Source organism: Perognathus longimembris, chromosome 28 (genome assembly GCF_023159225.1).
Source record: "Perognathus longimembris pacificus isolate PPM17 chromosome 28, ASM2315922v1, whole genome shotgun sequence".
Lineage (NCBI taxonomy): Eukaryota > Metazoa > Chordata > Mammalia > Rodentia > Heteromyidae > Perognathus > Perognathus longimembris.
In genome coordinates, this window is record NC_063188.1 from 51,580,840 (window position 1) to 51,605,593 (window position 24,754).

The 24,754-nt window shown below is 39.4% G+C and overlaps 1 pseudogene; it reads left to right on the forward strand.

Annotated features, from left to right (window-relative positions):
- Nucleotides 1-22,237: 22,237 nt before the first annotated feature.
- LOC125343039 lies at nucleotides 22,238-23,219 on the forward strand (annotated as a pseudogene).
- Nucleotides 23,220-24,754: the final 1,535 nt, after the last annotated feature.

Sequence of the window (24,754 nt, forward strand, 5' to 3'; positions counted from 1 at the left end):
TCTGTTTCACTGTGAGTTTAGGCTTTTTTTCTCAAGACTTATTTTCTTTTTGTTTTTTAATTTAATTTTTATTGTCAACATGATGTACAGAGAGGCTACAGTTACATACATAAGGTAATGAGTACATTTCTTGTCAAACTTGTTTCCACCTCCCTCATTTTTCTCCCACCTTCCAGGCTCCCCAATCCCCCCACCCCTGCCCCTGAGTTGTACAGTTAATTTCTAACATAATGTCTTATGAGTACTGCTGTTGCTTTGGTTTACCTTTCATCCTTTGTGTCACCATTTTGATGTTCCACTTCCCTTCTCTAATTCAGATAAACATATATATAATACCCAGCGTACCAAAATCAAATACAATGACAACAGTTCAAGCCTTATTTTCTAGAGATTAATTATTCATTTACTGCTATGGTAACTTATGAGTTGGGTGTTTTATTTTCTTTGATATCTTTTTAAAAATTATATTTTTATTATCTTTAGTTGTACAAAGGAGTTGCCATTAAACTCTTTGATATCTTTTCTGTATATTTGTTTTTGTTTTCATTTTGTTGTTGTTGTTGTTTGCCAGTCCTGGAGCTTGAACTCAGGGCCTGAGCACTGTCCCTGGCTTCGTTTTGCTCAAGGCAAGAACTCTACTACTTGAGCCACAGTGTCACTTCTGGCTTTTACTATATATATGGTGCTGACGAATCGAACCCAGGGCTTCATATATATGTAGCAAGCATTCTACCACTAGGCCATATTCCTGGACATTTTCTGTATATTTTAAGATATCAAACATGATGTTACACAAACAAAACTAGATCCTTATATATCACCCTGCATCAAAATCAATTTCAAATGGATCGAAGACCTAGAAATCAAAACAGACACCATGAAAACACTAATCGAAGGAGTAGGAGAAACACCTGGGCTCCTTGGCACAGGACGGAACTTTCTTAACAAAGACTCAGAAAGGCTACAAATCAAAGAAAGGTTAGACAAATGGGACTGCATCAAACTGCAGAGCTTCTGCACAGCAAAGGACATAGCTCGCAAGATAAACAGAAAGCCCACAGACTGGGAGAAGATCTTTACCAGTCATTCAACGGACAAAGGCCTCATATCTAAAATATATGCAGAACTAAAAAAATTACCTTCCTCCAAAACAAAACCGCAAAGAACCGATAGCCCCCTCATCAAGTGGGCTAGAGACTTAAAAAGAGACTTCTCTGATGAGGAAATGAGAATGGCCAAGAGACATATGAAAAAGTGCTCTACATCACTGGCCATAAAAGAAATGCAAATCAAAACAACATTGAGATTCCAACTCACCCCAGTAAGAATGTCCTATATCAAGAAAACTGGAGGAGAGAAAGATGGCGCCGAAAGAATAGGGAGGCACCCCGACTCGCACCAACTGAATAGCGAGCTGGGAACTCTAACACCCAACACCCCATCAAGAACCCAGCAAAACCAGCATCCAGAAGCAGTGGAGAAACGCAGGAAAACAAAAAGGAGCAAAAAAGAAGAACGGAAAACCTACACGGAGCTGGAGATTCTCCAGGGCACCTCCCCCCACCAGCCGACCCTGGCCCAAACAGGGCCAGGCTGGGAAAGGGGAACCCGGCGATCGGCAGACAGGCTGCCAGGAGCGCAGAATTCATATAGTGGGAGACCCCACGGTCACAAGGCAGGGTGCTGACCAAGACACACACCGGCAGCGATGAGAAGTTCGGGTCCATACCGGGTTCGGACAAGGGAACCCAGCGTGGCAGAAAGAGGGAAAGGGGAAGCCACCAAAACACTTCGCCAACCCCTGAAGGGCCAATGGCTGTGCGGGACACACACACAAAGCAGCAAAAGTGAGTCCCCCTTTATCCCCCCCCCCCAACGGAAGACCAGCTATCAGAGACCCAAGCCCGACAAAGAAGCTAGATCTCCCTCCCTCCCCCTCCCCACCCCCGAGGGAACAAAGAACCCCCAAATCAGGTGGGAAGCTCCCATCAGGCGCTGGGAAGCCAGTTTAGCAGGGGAAGGGCGGAACAGCCCCAAGCCCCCACAGGTTCCTGAACTGGCAGAACCGGCCCCGCCCCCTTCGCAACAGGGGCCGGGGGACGGCCGGCAGGGCAAGCCCCACCCGAGGAGCCTGGACCTCGCAGACTCTTACAACTAAAATCACAGGCGCTGGTGGGAAAAACCAGCCCAGCAGGGTCACCTGAGCCTGATCACGTCCGCTCCCTCGCAGTGGAGGGGAGGTCTGAGTGTGCCAAGCCACACCCGGACAGTTGATCCCACTGGGCCCCACACATACCGCCTCCCCCAACGGACTCGCGGGAGGGCGCAAGCACAACCCAACAACCCAGGACTCGCTCTGGGAGGCATATCCCGCTAAAGTGCATGTTGTAGTGGACAACAGCGCACAGGTGGGCGGGGCACCCGGCGACAGCACCCGCTCTGGTAGGCGTACCCTGCACTGGTGGGTGGGACCACAGCGGCAGCACCTGCTGCCGTAGACACGCCTAAACAGGAGGGAGGAAAGAGCTACAAACCAAACCTGAGAAGCCATCCACAGATTTCCAGATGCACAAATCAGAAAGAAACATAACTCAGTTCATCAAAGGACAAGCCAACTCGCCAGCTCCAAAAAGCAGCACGACTGAAGTGGAGATGGAGACTAAAAAAGCAAGTGAGGCCATGTTAACAGGAATGATCGAAAGCATCAGAAATGAAATCAGAAAACAATTCCAGGAGTTTAGAGCGGAAATCTGGAAGGACACCCAGGAAGCCAAGAAAGAAATGGAAGCAAAAATGGATACAATGCAAGCCGCCTTTAAAGAAAATCTCCACATCCTGAGAATTGAAATGCATGAAAAAATAGATTTAAAATACAACTCTTTAAAGGAAGAAATTTCCACGATCAGAGCTGATATGACAACCATAAATAGCTCTCTGACATCCATAAACTCCGCAATTGAAACCATAACACAAAGAGTGGACCATATAGAATCCAGAATCTCTCACCTGGACGATGAAGCAGCTGACAACAACCAGAAAATGACCACACTCCAAGAAAAGGTGAAGCTTCAGGGAAGACTAATCCAGGAACTAATGGACAAAGACAAGAGATATAATCTGCGCATAATTGGAATAGAAGAAGGAGCCAAATACCAGAACAGAGGGCTTAATCATGTTCTCAATAAAGTTATTGCAGAAAACTTCCCCAATCTCACAGGGGATCCCATCCAGGTAACCGAAGCCTATAGGACACCTGGCAGGCCAGACCCCAGGAAAACCACCCCAAGGCACATAATATTCAAGACTACAGACCTCAAGATTAAAGAGCAAATTCTGAATTCAGCCAAAGCGAAGAAGGAAACTTTTTTCAATGGGAAGAGGATTCGAATAACATCCGACTTATCCACAGAAACTTACCAAGCTCGAAGTGAGTGGAAGAACACCATCCAAGTACTTCAGAATAACAATTTACAACCTCGGATCAAATATCCAGCGAAATTGGAGTTCACATTCGAAGGGAGAACCAGATCTTTCCACACCAAAGAGGAGCTAAAGGAGTATGTGAATAAAAAACCAGCCCTACAGCGAATATTAAGAGGGGAACCCCACCCAACAGAGATCGTAAAAGACACACAGACAGAATCAGAAAGAAACTTCAATAGCCAAAGTCCAGCAGAAAGACCAGCTCACTAAAGACAAGAAGAAAAAAAAAGAGGAAAAAAGAGCCCAACAAGAAAATGGAAGGAGAAAAAACACCCTTATCCTTGATCTCTTTAAATATAAATGGCTTAAACTCCCCGATTAAGAGGAGCAGACTGGCAGAATGGATTCGCAAACAAAAAGTTGACATCTGCTGTCTACAAGAGACCCAATTTACAGCAAGGGACAAAAACATGCTTCGAATGAAAGGATGGAGCAAGATCTACCAAGCAAATGCACCCACCAAAACGGCAGGTGTAGCCATTCGGATCTCAGACAAGCTGGACTTCTCATTAAAGTCCACTCAAAAAGACAAAGAAGGACACTACATATTAATACAAGGAAAAATCCAGAATCAAGAAATCACGGTGATAAATGTATACTCACCGAACAAAAGAGGCCCTACATATGTCAAGCAAATTCTCACAGAATTACAGAGCAAGATAGATGCAAACACAATCATAGTGGGTGACTTTAATACTCCTCTCTCTCCAAGAGACAGATCCAACACCCAGAGGATTAGTAAGGGAGCTGAGGACCTAAATAACACCATTTCCCAAATGGATCTAACAGACCTATATAGAACCTTTCACCCTACAGAGACCCAATACACCTTCTTTTCAGCAGCCCATGGATCATATTCCAAAATAGACCACGTCATAGCCCACACAAAGAACCTCAGCAAATACAAAAGTATTGACGTCATCCCATGTATTATATCTGATCACAGTGGATTAAAGGTAACCCTCAACAACAAAGGAAACCACAGACACTATACACACTCTTGGAGGCTAAACCCCACGCTGCTATCCAACACTTGGGCCACAGACCAAATTAAAGATGAAATCAACGAATTCATAAGCCACAATGACAAAGAAAACATATCACAAAGAAACCTATGGGACACAGCTAAGGCAGTACTGAGGGGCAAGATCATTGCACTCAGAACCCACATTAAAAGAATGGAAGCAGAGCAGGTGAATACCCTCACGGTGAAACTAAAACAACTGGAGAAACAAGAAATGACAGAATCTAAAACGACAAGGAGGGGAGAGATCACAAAGATTAAAGAAGAGATAAATCTGATTGAAAATAGAAAGACCATTCAACAAATAAATAAGACTAAAAGCTGGTTCTTTGAGAAAATAAACAAAATTGACAGACACCTTGCAAGACTTACAAAAAAAGAAGAGAAGAGACTCATATACATAAAATCAGGGACTCCACCGGAAAAATTACAACAAGTACACACGATATTCAAACAATCATAAGGAGCTATTTCCAAAACCTCTACTCAGCAAAAAACAATAATTTTACAGAAATGGATCAATTCTTAGAGAAGTACAAACTGCCCAAACTGAACCAAGAAGAAATAAATCAACTAAATAAACCAATAACTTACGGTGAGATACAGGAGGTAATCAAGAACCTCCCTACTAAGAAAAGCCCAGGCCCAGATGGATTCACCAACGAATTCTACAAAACCTTTAGTGAGGAGCTAATACCAATACTCCTCAAACTCTTCCTCAAAATAGAAACAGAGGGAGAAATCCCAAACTCATTCTACGAAGCTAATATCATACTCATTCCCAAACCAGGCAAAGAACCAACAAAAAAAGAGAACTACAGACCAATATCACTAATGAACACAGACACAAAGCTCCTCAATAAAATATTAGCTAACAGGATCCAGAAACTGATCAAGAAAATCATACATCATGACCAAGTAGGCTTCATCCCTCAGTCACAAGGATGGTTCAACATCCGTAAATCAATCAACGTAATTCACCACATAAACAGATCTAAAATTAAGAATTACATTGTTATCTCAGTCGATGCCCAAAAAGCCTTTGACAAAATACAATATCCATACCTAATAAAAGCTTTGGAGAGAACAGGAATAGATGGAACATTCCTCAAAACAATAAAAGCCATATACAACAGACCAACTGCTAATATCATATTAAATGGAGAGAAACTTAAATCATTCCCCCTAAACTCAGGAACAAGACAAGGATGCCCACACTCCCCACTTCTGTTCAACATAGTGCTGGAATCCCTAGCCATAGCAATAAGGCAAGAGGAGGACATCAAAGGGATCCACATCGGCAAGGAAGAAATCAAGTTATCCCTATTCGCAGATGACATGATCTTATATCTGAAGGACCCAAAAAACTCAGTACCCAAACTCCTACACCTAATAAACCAATTTGCCAAAGTAGCAGGATACAAAATCAATCCACAAAAGTCAGCAGCTTTTCTGTACACCAGCAGTAGACAAATAGAAAATGAAATTATGGAAACAATTCCATTTACAGTAGCCAAAAAAAGAATAAAGTACCTAGGGATCAACTTAACCAAGGATGTGACGGACCTATTCAATGAAAACTACAAAAATCTAATAAGGGAAATCAAAGAAGACACAAGGAGATGGAAAGACCTCCCATGCTCATGGGTAGGCAGAATCAATATAGTGAAAATGGCCATATTGCCCAAATTGTTATACAAATTCAATGCAATACCTATCAAAATCCCAGCCACATTCTTCACTGAAATAGAGAAACCAATCCATAAATTCATATGGAACAGCAAAAAACCTAGAATAGCCAAAGCAATTCTAGGCAAAAAAAATAGTGCAGGAGGTATCACAATACCAGACTTCAAGCTCTACTACAAGGCCATCATAACAAAAACAGCATGGTATTGGTATAAAAACAGATCGGAAGACCAGTGGATTAGAATTGAAGACCCAGAAATAAAACCGCACTCTTACAGCCAACTGATATTCGACAAAGGAGCTAAAGACATACAATGGAATAAACATAGCCTCTTCAACTACTGGTGCTGGGAGAACTGGGCAGCCATATGCAGAAAACTCAAAGTAGACCCAAGCCTATCACCATGCACCAAGATCAACTCAAAATGGATCAAGGACCTCAACATCAGACCTGAATCCTTGAAACTACTGAAGGACAGAGTAGGAAAGACACTAGAACTTATAGGCACAGGAAGGAACTTCCTGAATAGAGTCCCAGGGGCACAACAAATAGGGGAAAGACTCAACAAATGGGACTACTACAAATTAAAAAGTTTCTGCACAGCTAAGGTCATAGCCACCAAAATCGAAAGACAGCCAACCATATGGGAAAGGATATTTACCAGCACAGCAACAGACAAAGGCCTGATATCGGTCATCTACAGAGAACTCCAAAAACTAAGCCCCTCCAAGCCCAATAAACCTATTAGGAAATGGGCAAAAGAGCTAAAGAGAGACTTCACAAGAGAAGATATAAAAATGGCAAAGAAACACATGAGGAAATGCTCAACATCCCTGCTAGTAAAGGAAATGCAAATAAAAACAACCCTGAGATACCACCTCACCCCAGTTAGAATGGCCTATACTCTGAACTCAGGAAACAACAAATGCTGGAGGGGCTGTGGGGAAAGAGGAACCCTTCTCCATTGTTGGTGGGAGTGCAAATTAGTACAACCACTTTGGAGAACAGTATGGAGGTTTCTCAAAAAGCTCAATATAGACCTACCCTATGACCCAGCCATACCACTCCTAGGCATCTATCCTAAACAGCAAAACCCAAGATATCAAAAAGACATTTGTACTTCCATGTTTATCGCGGCACAATTCACAATAGCCAAAATATGGAAACAACCCAGATGCCCCTCCACAGACGAATGGATCCAAAAACTATGGTACTTATACACAATGGAATACTACATAGTGATTAGGAATGGTGAAATATTGTTATTCGCAGGGAAATGGTCAGAACTCGAACAAATAATGTTGAGTGAGACAAGCCTAGAACACAGAAAACAAAGGGGCATGATCTCCCTGATATATGACTGTTAACAAAGGGAGACGGAGAGACAGTAGAGACCAAGTCTGTGAACACTGTATATGTGCTTGATACATTGTATATTGCATATGTGTCTACCTGACCTAGAAGGGATGGAAAAACAGGTTGTAAGATATCACAAGAAATGTACACACTGCCCTACTATGTAACTGCACCCTCTTTGCACAACACCTTGTAAAAAAAATTTATGTTCAATTAATTAAAAAAAAAAAAGAAAACTAACAATAACAACTGTTGGAGGGTATGTGGCCAAAAGGGAACCCTACTTCATTGTTGGTGGGAATGTAAACTGGTTCAGCCACTCTGGCAAGCGGTATGGAGATTCCTCAGAAGGCTAAACATAGAACTCCCCTATGACCCAGCAGCCCCACTTTTGGGTATTTATCCAAAAGACCACAAACATAATCACATTAAAGCCACCAGCACAACAATGTTCATCCCAGCACAATTTGTCATAGCGAGAATCTGGAACCAACCCAGATGCCCCTCTGTAGAAGAATGGATCAGAAAAATGTGGTACATGTACACAATGGAATTTTATGCCTCTATCAAAAAGAATGACATTGCCCCATTTGTAAGGAAATGGAAGGACTTGGAAAAAGTTATACTAAGTGAAGTGAGCCAGACCCAAAGAAACATGGACTCTATGGTCTCCCTTATAGGGAATAATTAGCACAGGTTTAGGCAAGTCACAGCAGAGGATCACAGGAGCCCAATAGCTATACCTTTATGAACACATAAGATAATGCTAAGTGAAATGAACTCCATGTTATGGAAACGATTGTTATATCACAGTTGTAACTACTTTCAACGTGCCATATGTAACTGTAGCCTCTATTATTGGTGATCTTCTTGTATCACCTTCCTGTGGTTGTACCTACACTTTCTCTGTATCTTATCTGAGTATATTGGAAACCGGGTATACTGGTATTAGAGCTAGGAAATTGGAAGCGAATACCAAAATTGAGAGACACAGGGTAAAAAAAGACAAACAACTACAAAAGCAATACTTGCAAAACTGTTTGGTGTAAATGAACTGAACAACTCATGGGGGGAGGGGAAGGGGGAGGGGGAGGGGGGAATGAGGGACGAGGTAACAAACAGTACAAGAAATGTATCCAATGCCTAATGTATGAAACTGTAACCTCTCTGTAATTCAGTTTGATAATAAAAAATATATTAACAAAAACATGATGTTACAGAATATATAGATATTGTAAAAATGTTATCACAATGAAGCAAATTATTTGGTGTAATTTGTCTCAAGTCCCTATATTCTTACAAACCAATTACATAAAAAAGAAAGGCTACATACAAGCTTGTTGTTATTGAATACTGAAACCATTCCCTCAAAAAGCAGCTAAACCAATTAAAAATTACTCATGTGATGACTCATAACTTGACACCTTTACTATTATTATGGTAATATTTTATAGTTCTATTTAGGTTATTAGTAGTATGATAAGAACAACAAAGTATAAAAGGCTGAGCTCTCATAATACTTGATAAACTCAATGAGAATTCTACAAATAAATGCTCATATTTATTCTCTCAATCTTATTTCTCTCATGGAGATCAATTTTCCATTATAGTTACGGAAATGATGTGGCTTTGAAAGAATTCAATACATGGACAAATTTGGAGTCAATAATATTGTCATTTAAAAAAGCTCTACACTTAGAAGTGCCCTTCTCTCTTTGGGTTAGCTGTCTTATGCTAATAAACAGTTTAGATGTGACAATATTTGAGAAGTAAATGAAAGGAAAGGAGAAATAACTATAAAAAGCAACTTATAGAAATCATAGTAACATGAGAAATCTGCAATTTGAGACTAAAAACTTAATAGATTATTATAAATTTGCCTTAAATTGGGTCTTTTCTCCAAGATATTTACACTTTTCATGTAGGCTGGTAAATGAAAATTGTATTGCACTGAGGAAAAGAACAAAATGATTATGTTGTTTATCTTTATCTGTAATCAAACTTTTGGTAATTATGAAAGGCTTGGAATTAGGATGATTTTAAATGTCATCGTATTGAAACATTTTACGTTCTCCCATCACCAGAGCTTGAACTTTTGCCCTTGAAAGAGCCGTAGTGCCAATGTATCCACTGCAACTAATACATGGTTTAAATAATGGACTTATCCTTAGAAGAATTGAAATGTGATGCTCATTATCCTCTTGATGGGGAGGGGTGAGCAATTTTACTGAAGCTGAAAACCTCTGAGATATGGGCTGGATATGAGATACAATAAGAAACTCCTTTTTCATCTGTACTCTAGCACTGATCCATCAGTTGAATAATGTAGTATCTTTCAAATTGCATTTCTGTCATCAGAATACATGATCATGCCACTTACCAAGTAGTGATTGTGGCATGGGGTAAGTACTTTTTCAAGACAAAAGAATTATTTAATACAAAGCCTTTCTTCTGAGTCCTAAACTACTAGTATAGAGTATTCTCTACTTTTTAAATTATTATTTTATAATCTTTTAGTAGTTGTACAAATGTGTTACCACTCAATAGTTTATGAGTACAATACATCTTGATTGATGTTACCTTTTCATCATTCTCCTTCATCGCTCCCAACCTAACTCCTCTCCTCAATTTTCTTAATTTTGTAGGATATGCACTCAATATTACCTTCATGTAGTGAGTGAGGTATTTGATGAAATGGAGGTAAGAAGAATAGTTACCTGCTCACTTGCTACATCATCAGAAAAATGGTAAGGTAAAAGACTAGTGGCTAAACAGTCTCTTGACTGATACCAGGAGGATGGAGGAACAAACACAATAAATGTCCTAATAGTTACACATGGCCTAAGAGTACATAGGAGCCATCTGTCATAGGAAATATGAGTAATCCAAAGAATGTTATTGTAATGACATCCCTACCCAGAATATATGTTTATAGTAGCTTGCTAGCACCTGAGAACTGTTTGTTGCTTTACGGTGTCTACTTTCTTAGAATTCTCATGGAAGATCACAATTTTGTGAATATATTCATAGAAGTCCTGAAATATTTCAATGTTTTAGACATATCTGGGAAATTTGTTTCTAGCATAAGATTGTAGACCTTACTCTAAGAGCCTCTATTTCCATAATCAGTATAGTGTGAACTCTACGAGAACAGTTTGATGTTGCAACAAAAGTTTGAGAACTACTTCATTACCATGTACTAGCCATCCATCATTAGATGAGTGATTCTGTTGTTTCATCTATTCTACTGAAATGCAACTGATAAAAAAGAGACATAGACTGAGGGGAGGAAGCTTTCCAAAAGGGAAGAAGGCAAGTACAAATCAGAATGCAAGTTATGTGTGTTATAATTTCACATGGATAGACCTTGACTTTCTTCAACTAGCAGCCAATGGAATGCCACATGCAGAGTTTTCTGCCTAGACCTCATTAGAAAATAAGAAGCAATGGAGAAAACAAGGATGTGAAGGGTGTGCCAGGGTCAAGCATTATGAAACAATTAATTACTGTTTCTTGTGTGATCATGAGAATTCCTGGTGACTCTCTTGCCAGCCCATTAAAACTCACATTGTGAAATATAGAATACCTTTTCTCTGGGACCATTTGCTCCCTACCTCTCCCCTGAAAAGCGAAATTATAAAAAGGTCCCAACTCATTTTGTTTCAGATGCAGAATCATCCTTCAAAAGCTCTCTCTCTCTCTCACACACACACACACACATACATACACACACACACACACACACACACACACGATAAACTCAGCCCTGTTGTCAAAGATATTTAATGATGAAAATATATGACAAATTTTGAGTGGAGGCAACATCTAGTAACATTTGAAATATGTCAGAATTTTAATTTTGAGTGTAAACACAGAGATAGGAATTTGAAAACACCAAAGCAATTTATCTATCTCATTTTCTGTGTTAAGTTGGGTATTTACATTCTGTGTGTTAGCACTTACATCTTGAAGGATCTTATTTTTGTTTAGACAAAGTATCTGCTTTGTAGATACAGAAAAAATGTTAATTAAAGCTATGCGAACCGTCTTAAAAACCATTGCTCCCTGAAATGAGAGAGCATGATATTAGAGCTAACATGAACTAAATGCTTACTTTAATCTATGTCCTGTGTTATGCTCTGTGCACGAACTTGACATTCTGTTTCATTTAATGTCAAAGCAGTTGCATGAAACAGGTGACAGCTACTTGCTTCTTACAGATAAGAAAACTGTAACTAAACAAGATCAAATTTCCAAGGCTGTACAATTTCAACTGGCAGAACTAGAGATTTGAACCAATATCTATCCATCTGGAGCTTAGGATAATATACTAAAAAAAGCACATTCTATGAGGTAGAATAGTTCAATTAAATTTTATTGCTACTACAAATTGTGACACTACCACAAAAAACAATCTCCAAAGCAAAATAGCCTGACTAAGCCACTAAATTGTACAGCAATGCAATTCCTAACTCACACTACCCACTCAGGTGTTAGTATGGCTGGCAGTCACTGTTGAGGTATTCAGAAATTTAAATAATGAAGCTGTAACCTACTTCAGAGGCTCTTCCTCTTTTTCTAAGTTCCCATGTGAGAATTTTATAGAGGCATCATTGCAAAACTTTGGCTATTCCATATGTTTTCCACCCAGTTAAGATAGAAATCTGTCTATAAAAAGTTAAGGACTAGTTGAATGTGGTGGTTCACACCTAGCTACTTGGGAAGTTGAAGTGGGAGGCCTACTCTATAAGTTCTGGATGACATTGAACAACATCCTCTCAAATGTTAAGGAGTAAGACAAATGAATTCCAAAACACCCTGAAATCTCTAACTTAGTTTGTACCTGTCATTAAGGCACAATTGTACTTATATTTCTTCTTGAAGCACTTATGAGTACCATCTGTTTATACTTACATTTGTAATACTGAATATTTTCTGGTACTTAATTTTCCTTCATTTCCTTAGAATTACTAATATTTATCAGGAAATAGTCTTGGATTTTTAAAAATTTCACATGTGACTTACTTATTTTTAAATGTTTTCTTTATTGTCAAAGTGAAGTACAGAGGGGTTACAGTTTCATATGTAAGGCAGTGAGTACATTTCTTGTTCAACTTGTTACCTCCTCCCTCATTTCCCCCTACCCCTCCCCCTTTTCCTCTCCCCCCTGATTTGTACAGTTGGTTTACACCAAATAGTTTTGTAAGCATTGCTTTTGGAATGTTTGTCTTTTTTCCAAGTCTTTCCATTTCCGTACAAATGGAGCAATGTCATTCTTTCCAAAGGAGGCTTAAAACGCCATTGTGTACATATACTGTATCTTCTTGATTTATTAACCTACTGAGGGTCTTCTAGGTTTGTTCCATATATTAGCTATGGTAAATAATGCTGCAATTAAAATGGTGGTGCTAGTCACTTTAGTGTGGCTTTGTTTGTGGTTATTTAGGTAAATGTCCAGAAGTGGTGTTGCTGGATTATGGGGGAGCTCTATATTTAGAACCAGCAGCACAACAAATAAAAAAAAAAGTTTGGACAAATGGGATCGCATTAAACTGCAGAGATTCTGCATGGCAAAGGACATAGCTAATAAGATACATAGAAAGCCCACAGACTGGGAGAAGATCTTTACCAGACATACAACAAAGACCTCATCTCTAAAATATTCCCACAGCTGAAGAAATTATATTCCCCCAAAACAAACCTCCAAAGAAACAACCACCCCATTAACAAGTGGGTTAAAGAGAGACTTCTCTGAAGAAGAAATACAAATAGCCAACAGAAACATGTAGAAATGCTCAACATCTCTGACCATAAAAGAAATGCAAATCAAAGCAACATTGAGATTCCACCTCACACCAATTAGAATGGCCATTATCAAGAAATCTAACCACTACAGGTGCTGACAAGGATGCTGCCAAAGGGGAATGCTACTACAGTGTTGGTGGGAATGCAAACTTATTTTATTTTTCAGTAGTACATGGGTTTGAACTCAAAGCCTTGAACTTGTTAGGCAAGCACTCAACTATCTGAGGCATACCCCAGCACTTTTTGCTTGAATTATATTTTAAATTGGGTCCCACACTTATGGTAGAGCATCCTGGACCACAATCCTATTTCTGCTTCCTGAGTAGCTGGGATGGCAGGTGCACATTCTCACACCAGTATTTTATTGGTTAAACTCTGCTCTCACAAACTTTTTGCCTGAACTGGGGCTTGTCCCAATCTCTGCCACCCAAGTAGCTAGGATTATAGGTATGGATCACCTGTCCTGGCTGATTTTATTTTTTGAAAAGGATTATTTGGGATTTCAAGTACTTTGTTGTGGTCTTGTTTTTGCTGTTTGTTTTATATTAGCTCACAGCTAAAATTCTACCACTTGAGCCAAGCTTCCAGTTCAGCATTTTGCTGGTTAACTGGAGATGGTATATTTTGCATTTCCTGTCCAGATTGGCCTTGAGCCATGGTCTTCCAAGTTTCAGCCTATGGAAAAGCTAGAATTATGAGTGTGAGCCACCAGTGCACAGCTGGCAGTCAAAGTACTTTTGCTGAATGTGAATGATCATTTGCATGATAGTTCTTGATAGCCCATGGGTTCTGACAGGGTGGACTGCATTGTGTAGTTTACACTTGTCTTACATATCTCATAGTAGTACCTGAGGCACATTCATTGTAGATACCTGACACACATTTATAGATGAATGGATAAATACCAAAATAAACATTCAAGTGAAAATACAGGTTGAGTTCATGTTCACAACCTGGGTCTTCTTTACTTACTACACATATTCTCCTAGTTTCATGCATCTAATATCTATCTCTGCTGATGACTCTCAAATTTTCATCAATTCTCAGGCATTTCTTCCAGGTACAAGATGAAAGACCCAGTTACTTACTGAACATTTTCACCTGGATGTTTCTCAACAATTCCAAGTATAACTTAACTTTATTTGCACCTATCCCCATATTCAGTTTCAAATGTCTTTCTGTGTTCTCTGTTCCAATAAATTCTATCAAACTTACCAAAGTGCCGGTTTGAATCTCAGTATCATCTTTAATTACTCCTTCTCACTCATCTCCTACATTGAATCAATTGCTGAATCCGGTTGACTCCATCTTTTTTTATTATACTTTATTAATTTTACTTTTGTTGTTGTAGGTCATGAGGCTTGAAATCATGGCCTGGAGCACTGTCCCTGAGCTTTTTCACTCAAGGTATCATCCTGTCCCTTGGAACCACAATGTCATTTCCAGTTTTCTGGTGGTTAATTGGAGATTAAAACTTCTCATGTACTTTCCTTGCCCAAGATGTGTTCAAACCACAATCCTCAGGTCTCATCCTCCTAAGTATCTAGAATTACAGGCATGAGCCACCAGCACCTGGTTTTATTAATTTTCATACCTGCATCTACCACTAAAAATCAGTTACTTTTATTCTTTACACAGATTACTGCAACCACTTTTAACAGTTCCCCTTTATTACTATTTTACCACTCCAAAATTTTACTGTCTTCTAGGTAACTAAACACATTCATTTAATAACTCCTCAAATATTATTACTCTATATAATCTATGTATCATATTGATCTTTCAAGTGTCAGATTTATTTTCTTCTTTTCCTGTGACTTTAGGTAACCCACCTATCTTGGTTCTTATTATTACATTGAGACTCAACATTCTGGAAATCCTCATGGATTGTGAAGTCCATAGGTCTGAACTCAGCCTGTTTCATATGTCTGATTGTCAGGCAGAACTTGACACATGGTAAGTACTCAGTAATTACCTGCTAGAAGAATGGATGAAGTGATGGGAGGGGAAAAGTAGAGAGGAAGAAAGTAAGGAAGAACATAATAAGGATGAAAGAAACAGAGAGACATAAGAAGAGATGGAGAGAAGGAAAGAAAGGAAGGAAGAAAGGAGAGGGAGAGTGTAAGAAAGAGAGAGTTGGAAAAATAAAAGTTAAAACTGGTGGCTCATGCCTATAAAATAGCTACTCAGGAGGCTGAGATCTGAGGATCTCACTTCAAATCCAGCCTGAGCAGGAAAGTCAGTGATACTCTTATCTCTAATTAACTACCAGCAAACTGGATGTGGCACCATGGCTCAAAGTGGAGAGTGCTAGCTTTGAGCAAAAGAGCTCAGAGACAACACCTAGGTCCTGAGTTAAAGCCCCATGATGGACAAAAAAGTAAAAAGAAAAAAAGAAAAGTTAATTCCATTAATTTGACAATTCTAGTTTTACTACAGTCTGGGGGACAAAGTAGTAGAGTGTTTTAAAGGTATGGAATCTACCCTAATACCAGTGGCTCACATCAATAGTCCTAGATACTAAGGAGGCTGAAACTTAGAGGGTCTTAGTTCAAAGCACAAGATGAAAGGTCCATAAAACCTCATCTCCAAAATAACCAGCAAACACAAAAAAATTGCTGGACTAGATGTGTGGATCAAATGGTGCAAGGTAGGTTTACTGCACATGTGATTCAAGCCAGCTGAACAGGCTACCCAAGCATTTAAACTCAGTACTGCTCCTCCAAAAGGTATGGAATCTATGAGAAACTTCTGGGGCTGGGAATATGGCCTGCTGGCAAGAGTGCTTGCCTTGTATACATGAAGCCCTAGGTTCAATTCCCCAGCACCACATATGTAGAAAATGGCCAGAAGTGGAGCTGTGGCTCAAGTGGCAGAGTGCTAGCCTTGAGCAAAAAGAAGCCAGGGACAGTACTCAGGCCCTGAGTCCAAGGCTCAGGACTGGCTAAAAAAAAAGAGAGAAAGAGAAAGAGAAACTTCTTTAGAGTATGTGCTTTATTTGAATTAAGGAAATAAAGAGAAACCAGATGAATTGACAATGCCTTATGAATAGTCATATTGATTTTACTTACAAATGTGTGAGAGTATGGGATGTGGCATGGGTATTTTGAAGAAATGGAGAGTGTTGACTCTGGATTCACATTTTATCTATTACTGTTCTTCTTGCCTTTTGTTTCTAATTGAGTTTTAGTATGTTATAACCAAAGATGTATGGTGTGAGTTAGATCTTCATAGCCATTTTTTCATCTAAACATAGGAATGCCTAGTCTTTGCCTCCCTGTAACAAGAACAAAAGGGTTCAGGTTCGGTTTCTCAATTTCCTAAAATCAGATGCATTGTGATGACTGTTTTCAAAATTAATAGATGAATTCATGTGAGTTATGATGATCTGTATTTGCATTCAGTTCTATCGTTGGTGCTTCTAGCGATTTCACATTTATGAAACTTAATATTTAAAGCAAGTTCCCTCAGATAGAATCCCTGATACTTTTTATTAAACATGATTAAAAATTACATCAAAGAGACTGACAAACAAATCCTATCATAAGAAATGGTATTTTTATGGGTAGGTCATAGACATAAAAGGGGAAAAAAAAATAAAAAACTATATGAGCTCCAATTTTCCCTGTAAACAAATGATAGAGTTGCTTGTTCTTAAAAAAATAATTCCCTGCTACTCTGTTTGTGATGCTTCCTTCTTAAAAGACTAGGTTCCAAAATAGAAAAAGAAAAAAAAGGGGGGAGGGAGGGAAAAAAGAGGGAACGAGAGAGGGAGTAGAAAAGAGGAGAGTGGAGTAGAGTAGAGGAGAGGGGAGAAGGAGAGAAAGGGGAGCGTGAAGAGAGAGGGGAAGGGAGGATAGAGTTGGGAGAGGAAAAGGAAGGAGGGGGAGGAGACAAATAAATTTCCTTTATCTTAAGGTTTATCTGCAGACAAAACTATTCAAAACTACAAAGGGGCCATCTTTGAAAAGGGCAAGAGGGACAGACCAGTGAGAGCCAGCTCCGCCTAGGAGAACGACCCCTGCCCAGGCTGCAGCTCACAGACTCAGGTAAACTCAGCCAGAGGTGCCCCGCCCCACCCCTCCATGCCAACTCTGCGGCAGGGAACAATCAGACAAGAGAGTAAACAATTCCCGAGACAGATAAATGGTCCCATCACAGAGGAAGCCCAAGTCCCCGCAGGAAACGGAGCTGAATTACACAGCCAGCTCTGCCCAGGAGAAGGTCGCCCCACCCAGGAGTGAGGAACCTCCCCAGGGCAAGCGATGCTCAGCCAGGTAATTCAGGCCTGAGGCACCCCACCCTGCTGAGTCTGCAGCCTATTCAGAAGCAGGCGTTAAAGGCAGCGGCCCCACAGCAGACAGGAGGAGCAAGGTTCCTGAGACTGTTCAGCGTCCCCCATAGACAAAGGACACCCAAGTCCTACCTGCAAGCTGTGAGAACCACAGATACCCAGGATTTAACTAACAGGGGAGGGGGGTCAGAGCAGATCCACCCCCTGCAAGCAGAAAGAAAATCAAACCAGCCAAGCAGCAGGAAAATAGACTGTAGACCATTGAAAGGAAACCAGAGACTGGAGAGAGCTCACCCAAACAAGGAAGACTCCATTTTTTAAACATTCTTTTAAACTTTTTTATTTTCTATTTTTCATTTTTGAGATGTCATTTCTTTTTTGTTTTCTTTTTTTATTTGTTGGTTTTATTGGTTTTTGGGGGGTAGGGGGTAATTTTTTTGTGTTTTTTGTTTGTTTTCCAGTATTTTTTCTTTGTTTCCCTCTTCACATACTCTTTCTTTAAAATTACTTTCCTATGATTAACACCTTTAGTCTTTTCTGCTAACTCTCCATTATCTATCATTTTAACATTGTTCTTTCTACCAATTCTACTCTTCTCCACATTTCCACTTCACTGAAACTAAACCAAAATCATCACCCCCCCCCCCATACATTTTACTGTATTCTCTTCACTACCCTTACTTACCCTCCTGATTTATTTCCAGGACCTCCAGACTCCATTGACCCCTAGTTATTGGATAGAGGGTATCACTGCTCAATCAGAGTGAATCAAAGGGGTTCAAAGACAAAGCCAGCCAGTCCAAAAAGAACTTAATATAAGAACAAAAATTGCTCATAAGGTTGTAACAGTAAATAAGTAACTACTGACTACAGAGCTCAGGGTTGGTTGTTATATTAAAACTGTACTCTTTAGGACACCAAATATGATTTTATATACAAAAAAGAGAGGGAAGGTATCTGTATATAATTGTGAACTTCTAAGATTTATACAACAGTGCTAGTAAGGTCTTCTTTGGGTCTTAAACGGTGCTCACAGGTGCTTGTAGATTGGCATTCCCAATCCAAATGGGCAGAAGAACCACAAGAAAGATAGCAAACAATGGAGTCTCATCTCCCACACAAAACAAGCAGGAAGCAGAGCAATCAATCAAAGACCTTGAAGAGAACTCTCAAAAAGCTCTACAAAGTCTACTGATAAAAATGTTAACTGAAAAGTTTGAATCTCTTCAGTCAACTATTCTAGAACGTGAAGAGGCTAATCAAAAATTAATAGGGAATTTCATGGCCTCCACAAATAGAAAGATACATGAACTTCAAGAGCCCAAAGAAAAGACAGCTACCCAGCTAAAAGGTTTGAGAGACAGCACTCAGAACCAAATTAATGAAGTAAAGAAGTCCATGCAAGATCTAAGAGAAAATTATAGCAAAGACTTGGAAATCATCAAGAAAGACCAGTCAGAAGGAAAAGAGATTCAAAATCAAGTAGTTGGCCTACACCCCAGACCAGATGAAGCAGAGGATCGCAACTCAGGTACTGAAAATTCCCTAGAATCTATGGAGAAAAACAAAACAACAATACAAAACCCATCCAACTGACAAAACAGATCACTCCAGGAGCTCCAAGATACAATCAGGAAGCCCAATTTAAGGCTAATAGGTATCAAGGAAAACCTAGAGAAAGAAGTTAATGGAATAGGCAACCTATTTAATAGAATATTAGCCAAGAACTTCCCAAACATCCAGAAGGATAACACTATCCAGATACAAGAATCATTTAGAACCCCAAACCAACCAGACCAGAACAGGACATTCCAACAACACATTGTGATCAAAACAGGATCAATAGAGTCCAAGGAAAGAATCCTTAAAGGTGTTAGGGAGAAGAAAATAATCACATATAAAGGAAAAACAATCAGAATTACCCCAGACTTCTCAGCAGAGACCATGAAAGCAAGGAGAGCCAGGAATGAGGTAAGCCAAACACTAAATAAAAATAACTATCAACCAAGGATACTCTACCCAGCTAAACTCTCATTCAAAGCTGAAGGTCAAATAAAAAGTCTTCCACAGCAAGGAAAAACTGAATCAATATATCTCTACTAAACTAGCTTTACAGAAAATCCTCAAATATGTCCTAAACAGGGAAAATAATCAAGATCACAATACAGACAGAGAAATGAACCCTATATAGCAAACCAGAATATTAGATCAAGGATTGGGAAGACACAGCTCTTAACAAGATAGCTATAATGAAAGGAACAAGCGATCATCTCTCAAACCTAAATCTCAACATTAATGGACTTAATTCTCCAATCAAATGACATAAGCTCATAAGTTGTATCAAAAATCAAGATCCATCTTTCTACTGCTTCCAAGAGACACATCTATCCAGCAAAAGCAAACATCTATGAAAGGCTGGAATAAAATCTACCAAGAAAGCAGCCCCCATAAACAGGCTGGAGTTGTAATCCTAGTATCAGATAAAATTGACCTCATTTAAAAACAGTAAGAAGAGACAAAGAAGGTTACTACATAATAATAAAGGGATCTCTCCTTCAGGAGGACATAACCATCCTAAATATCTACACACCAAATACAGGAGTACCCAACTTGATCAAACAAACACTACTGACTCTAAAAACACACATAGACCCAAACTCATAGATAGTTAGAGACTTTAACACTCCACTGTCACCTCTGGACAGATCAACATGCCAAAAACTGAATAAAGAAACCACAGAATTAAACAACTGCATAGACCAACTATACTTCACCGACATCTACAGAATATTCCATTCAGCAACATCAGAAAACACATTCTTTTCAGCAGCACATGGAACATTCTCCAAAATAGATCACATCTTAGAGCACAAAGAAAATCTGTACAAATTTAGAAGTATCAAAATCATTCCCTGCGGGGCTGGGGATATGGCCTAGTGGCAAGAGTGCCTGCCTCGTATACATGAGGCCCTGGGTTCGATTCCCCAGGACCACATATACAGAAAATGGCCAGAAGTGGCGCTGTGGCTCAAGTGGCAGAGTGCTAGCCTTGAGCAAGAAGAAGCCAGGGACAGTGCTCAGGCCCTGAGTCCAAGCCCCAGGACTGGCCAAAAAAAAAAAAAAAAAAAATCATTCCCTGCATTCTCTCAGACCACAGTGGAATAAAATTAGAGCTCAACTCAAACAGCCACCACAGAAAATCCTACAATTCATGGAGACTAAACAATACACGGCTGAACCATCAGTGGGTCATTTAAGAAATTAGAACAAAAATTCAAATATTTATGGAATTAAACCAAGATGAATACACAAAGTACCAGCTCCTTTGGGACACAGCAAAGGCAGTACACAGAGGGAAATTTATATCTCTGAGTGCCTACACCAACAAACTGCAGAAACAGCAACTCAACAACTTAAGGAAGCACCTTAATCTCCTTGAAAGAGAACAACAAGCCAAACCCCAAGTAAGTAGATGGAAGCAAATAATTAAAATCAAATCAGAATTAAATGACTTAGAGACAAAAAAACAAACATCGAAATAACCAACAACACAAAGAGTTGGTTCTTTGAAAAAATCAACAAGATAGACAGACCCCTAGCAAACCTGACCAAAAAACGAAGGCAGCACACCCAAATAAACAAGATCAGGGATGAAACAGATAACATCACCACAGAAACAACCAAAATTCAGAACACAATAAGGGACTATTTTGCATACCTGTATGCCAACAAACTCGAGAACCTTGAAGAAATGGACGATTTCCTAGAAAAAAAAATTGATATCCCCAAACTCAACCATGAAGATTTAAACCTTCTACACAGACCTATATCCAGCATTGAACTACAAAGAGCAGTAAGTGGTCTCCCATCCAAGAAAAGCCCAGATCCAGATGTATTCACAGCAGAATTCTACAAGGCCTTCAAAACAGAACTCACACCAATATTTCTCAAACTCTTCAATGATATTGAAAGAGAACGTTCACTACCAGACACATTCTATGAAGCCAGTATAACCCTCCTCCCAAAACCAGGCAGGGACTCATCACAGAAAGAGAACTATAGACCGATTTCTCTGATGAACATTGATGCAAAAATTCTCAACAAAATTCTGTCCAATCAACTTCAACAGGTCATCAAAAAAATCATACACCATGATCAAACGGGATTCATCCCAGGGATGCAAAGTTGATTCAATGTACACAAGTCAATTAATGTAATCCACCACATCAACTGGAGCAAGGTAAAGAATCACATGGTTATATCTCTAGATGCGGAAAAGGCGTTAGATCAAATCGAGTACCCATTTATGATAAAAGCCCTGGAAAAACTGGGATTCCAGGGAACATTCCTGAATATAATAAAGACAGTGTGTGACAAACCAACAGCAAGCATAATTCTGAATGGTGAAAAGCTAAAGCCATTCCCTTTAAAATCAGGAGCAAGACAGTGATCTATGCTCTCCCCCCTCCTCTTCAACTTAGTACTAGAATTCCTAGCCAGAGCAATTAGGCAAGAAGAAAACATAAAGTGGGAGGTCAGCTCGGGCCTTGTTCTGGCTTGCCCTGTGAGCCGCCAAGACATTGTGATGTGTGAGGGCAGCCGCGGGGGAGGGGCGGGCCTTGGGAACGCGGAGCTGGCAGACCATGGTATGGCGCCATGTTGGCCCTCACGGGCTCGCCCGGCAGGGCGGGCCGGGTCGGGACTCGGGGGCAGGAACTCGCTGCTCGCACGCGGCAATAACATGTCTGTCCCGGTGCCCACCGTCGTGCCTGCCGCTCGCAAGGCCACCGCCGCAGTTATTTTCCTTCATGGACTGGGAGATACTGGGCATGGATGGCCAGAGTCCTTTGCAGGTATCAGAAGTTCACATATCAAATACATCTGCCCACATGCGCCAATTATGCCTGTTACATTAAATATGAATATGGCTATGCCTTCATGGTTTGATATTATTGGACTTTCACCAGAATCCCAGGAAGATGAATATGGAATTAAGCAGGCATCATAAAATGTAAAAGCTTTGATAGAGCAAGAGGTAAAGAATGGCCTTCCTTCTAACAGAATTATTTTAGGAGGATTTTCTCAGGGAGGAACTTTATCTTTATACACTGCTCTCACCATGCAGCAGAAACTGGCAGGCGTCACTACACTGAGTTGCTGGCTTCCACTTCGGACTTCCTTTCCACAGGGTCCTATAAGTGGCGCTAATACAGATATTTCTATTCTCCAGTGCCATGGGGATTGTGAACCTTTAGTTCCCCTAATGTTTGGTTCTCTGACTGTTGAAAAACTGAAAACATTGGTCAATCCAGCCAATGTGACTTTCAAAACATATGAAGGCATGATGCACAGTTCATGTCAAGAGGAAATGATGGATGTCAAGCAATTCATTGATAAACTCTTACCTTCAATTGATTGATGTCACTAAGAGGCCTTGTATGGAAGTACACCAGCATCACTGTAGTTGATTATAAACCTTCTCCCATGCCTGATCTTAAAACTTATAATGTTTGCAGTGGTAAATGTTTTGCAAATACACACAATGATTCAGACTCAATAATGTCTCCCCATGGAATTAATGATTCTTTTAAGTTTCTATACATGTATTTGTATAAGATAATCCAGAATATACTAGTATTAAAATAAGTGAAGCCATAAGCTTCTTTTTCTCAAATGTAATTCAGCAAAATAAAAGACTGCAATCAGAGTTTTTATTACATCATTAAAAATAACTAGTATTCTTAGAGAAAATTTGTTCAGATCTTAATAAGCAGTTAAGGTATAAATGATGTATTAGTGCTATGGGGCTTAGTCTAGGGAGTTGTTGCATCATGCAATGTCTGTATTTTTATATCTTATTCATAGATATGTAATGATTGTCATATATAAGAATTAGATGGTATTGTTATTCCTAATACTAGTGATAATACTTTTAAGTGTCAGAAAAGAGTAATACTGCTATCTTGAATGAATGGCCCTTTTATTTGAGGGACTATGCTTTTTCCCAGATATCATTTCTATTTAATATTCTTCTGTACTCTCAAAAAATAGATTCTTTCTTGACTTTCATAGTAGACCAAATATTGCCTCCCTGCCATAGACACCTACTCTCAAGACATGCTGTAATTTTATATTCTGAATTGCAGATACATGGTATTTAAAATCTATGTACATTATAAAAGAAGTCAAACATTAAACTTCTTGTACTACATATTTCAAATAGTTACACCTTAGTCCAAATTTAGACCTAATTACTAGAATCTTTAGGTAATAAGAATAATTATGTGGTTTTATTTTCTTCTTAAAAAAGGAATACATTATATTCTGGTATCTTCAGAGATATTTAAGATGGATCTTAAAATTGAATTAGTAAAACGACTAGGTGTCTGTAGCATAGAGTTTAGTTTACTTTTTCTGTTTTTGAAACCAATTACTGTACAAAATGAGTGTTTCATTAGAAAATTTTACATTATTTTTATCTGCCAATAGACTTACTTGAAATGTTCACTTTAGTCAAATGAGTTTTAAAAATTACTTCTTTTGAGCCGGGCACTGATGGCTCACACCTGTAATCCTAGCTACTCAGGAGGCTGAGCTGAGGATCACTGTTTGATGCCAGCCTGAGCAGGAAAGCCTGAGATTCTTATCTCTAATTAACCATCCCTCCCAAAAAAACACCCCAAAGTCATAAGTGGAGTTGTAACTTAAGTGGTAGAATGCCAGCTTTGCCGAAATGCTAAAGGACAGCACGCAGGCCCTAAGTTCAGTCCCGAGTACCAGCACAAAAAAAAGATCTTTCGAACAATACAAATAGTAATCATTTGATTTTTTAGTAGTCAAAATGTCTGGATTACCAGTAAAAATTATGTAAGAACAAATTATGGGTCATAAAGATAGGAACCTTATACTACTGTGTAGTTATCACACAGTTTAATATGTAGCAAAGGTGTATGCTTGATATTTCTGAACAGTGTTAATTTTTCTTCTGTATTCCAACTGACCAAAACAGTGTTAAGAATGCATCTTTGTAAATGGGTGCTAGTTGATCATGGAATTTAGTAATGGACTACATAGGATGTTAATAATGAAGCCATATGTTTGT